At 35.1% G+C, this 2,740-nt stretch overlaps 1 pseudogene; it reads left to right on the forward strand.

Annotated features, from left to right (window-relative positions):
• Positions 1-373: 373 nt before the first annotated feature.
• On the forward strand, positions 374-1,812 carry LOC102502998 (ankyrin repeat, SAM and basic leucine zipper domain-containing protein 1-like; annotated as a pseudogene).
• The last annotated feature ends 928 nt before the right edge of the window (positions 1,813-2,740 follow it).

Here is a 2,740-nt window from a genome sequence, read left to right on the forward strand (position 1 = left end):
TCTCTAAAGGAGAGGATGGAGAGAAAGAAATTTGAAGAAATATGGCCAAAATTCCTTACATGTTTATCTATACATTCAAGATGTTCCATAAGTTCCAAATAGTGTAAACACAAAGATAGTTACACCTAGATATATCTTAAGCCAATTAATAATTCATATAAGGGATACTCAATAATAGCAGGTCATTTCTACTCAGAAAACATAAAAAGCAGTGGGATGACATATACAAAGAGTAGAAGGAAAAAATGAAACCTGTCAATTAACAGTTCTATATCCAGAACAACTAATCTGTATCTTTCAAAAATGAAGGAGAGAGGCCTGCGGGGGCGCAGCACGGTGAGGCGCAGCGCCTGGGGTGAGCTGCCAGGTGGGCATGGCGGTGAGTGTGCTGAGGGGTCTGGCGGTGGCCGGTGGAGGAGAGAGTAGCGAGAGCGACGATGACGGATGGGAGATTGGGTACCTCGACCGCAAGTCTCAGAAATTAAGAGGACCATTACCTGCTGAATAAAAGAATGAGACATTTAAGAGAGCACTGACCACTGGAGATATTTCGTTGGTCAAGGGGCTCCTAGATTCTGGTGTTAGTGTAGATTCCAGCTTTCGATATGGATGGACTCCCCCTATGTACACTGCCAGCGTTGCCATTGTAGAACTTGTTTGGGTCCTTTTGGATAGAAGTGCTAATGCAAGCTTTGATAAGGATAAGCAAACTATTTGATAACTGCGTGCTCTACTCGTGACTCAGAGGAACAGATTCTGAAGCGTGTAGAGCTACTGCTTTCAAGAAATTCTGACCCAAATGACCCTTGTAGGAGACTTACGACTCCAGTCATGTATGCTGCACAAGATGGCTCTCCTTGTTGCTCATGGAGCAGAAATTAATACCCAGGATGAAAATGGCTATACTGCTATAACATGGGCAGCACGTCAAGGTCATAAAAATGTAGTTTTGAAGTTGCTTGAACTTGGAGCTAATAAAATGCTACAAACCAAAGATGGAAAGACACCAAGTGAGATTGCAAAAAGAAATAAACATCTTGAGATCTTCAACTTGCTTTCTTTGACTTTAAATCCAGTAGAAGGAAAGCTTCAACAGCTAACTAAAGAAGAGACTATTTGTAAATTACTGACAACAGATTTTGATAAAGATAAACATAACTTATTTAGTTCATATACAGCATTTGGAGATCTGGAAATATTTTTACATGGTCTTGGACTTGAACATATGACAGAGATATTAAAGGAAAGGGATATAACTTTTAGACACCTGTTGACCATGAGGAAAGATGAGTTTACAAAGAATGGAATTACTAGTAAAGATCAGCAGAAAATTCTGGCTGCTCTTAAAGAACTAGAGGTTGAAGAGATAAAATTTGGAGAATTACCTGAAGTGGCAAAGTTGGAAATCAGTGGTGATGAGTTCTTCAACTTTCTTCTAAAATTAAACAAACAATATGGCCACTTAATAACAGCTGTACAGAATATCATTGCTAAGTTACCTGTAAATTCTCACTAGATAGTACTAGAATGGGCTTCTCCCTGAAATTTTAATTCAGTTTGTGAAGAACTCATTAGTAATGTTGAAGATCTGAGTGAAGAGGTCTGCAAACTAAAGGACTTAATTCCAAAGTTGCAAAGTGAATAGGAAAATGATCCAACTCATATACCTTTAATGGAAGAAGTATCTACATGGAACAGTAGAATTTTGAAGAGGATAGCTATTACATATTGTGTAGATTTGGGTTTAGATAGCTATTGTGTGGATTTGGGTTTCTTCTTTTCATTTGCAAGCTAACTTTTCAGAGAAAATAACCCTAATTTTTTTTTTAAGTTATATATGTACATCTTATTCAAACTAACTAGAAGCATTGCTTTTAATCATTCGTGGTATAATATAACTTTACATTCTTTGCTAATACTCCATAGAAAAAATTATGATAGCATAAAACAGAAAAGTTTTTCTCTAGAAATAGTTTGTCAGTTTGAGTTATAACTACAATTTTGTTAATGTTAATTTAGATCAGCAGTAAATTATAAACAATTTCTTAATCATATTACTCGATCACATTGAAAATAAAATTTTTCTAATATTCAAAAAAAAAAAAAAAGAAAGAAGGAGAGTCTGCTTCATAGCCTTGGGGATAAAGGAGCTAGATTCCAAATGAATTACTGCAATTTGAATCCCAGTCTTGGCAGCTTGAAAAACATGCCAGCTCATGTCCAAGTGTTCCTCAAATCCGGACAGGATGGAGAAATGGAGGAAAATGGATTGTGCTGTGACTATGGCCTGTAGAAGAAAGTTTTCTTCCATTTCTCTTAGCTCCCCACCTCTCTCTGGGAAGCCACACATGCCCTGTGACAATAAGAAAAATAAAGACAAATTTAGATATTTCCAAATAAATAAAAACTAAGAGGATATGTAACCAGCAGATCTTTCCTACAAGACATGTTATAGAGAATTCTTTAAGTTAAAATGAAAAAAAAAAACCCAAAAAACAAAAACAAAAACAAAAATAAAACAAAACAGAAACAAAGAATGAAAGAACACTAGAAAGTAACTCATCCACATGAAGATATAAGAACAAATAGTAATAGTTACTAAATAGGCAAATATTATAAGAGGTAGTATAAATGTATTATTTGTTTGAAATTCATACTTTTTAGTCTGATTTAAATGATTATTGTAGAAAACTATAATTATAAACCATATTATAATAAACTTTCAAAACCTTTTGGGAAG

The sequence above is a fragment of the Tupaia chinensis genome, unplaced genomic scaffold, assembly GCF_000334495.1.
Source record: "Tupaia chinensis unplaced genomic scaffold, TupChi_1.0 Scaffold149696_1, whole genome shotgun sequence".
Taxonomy (NCBI): domain Eukaryota; kingdom Metazoa; phylum Chordata; class Mammalia; order Scandentia; family Tupaiidae; genus Tupaia; species Tupaia belangeri.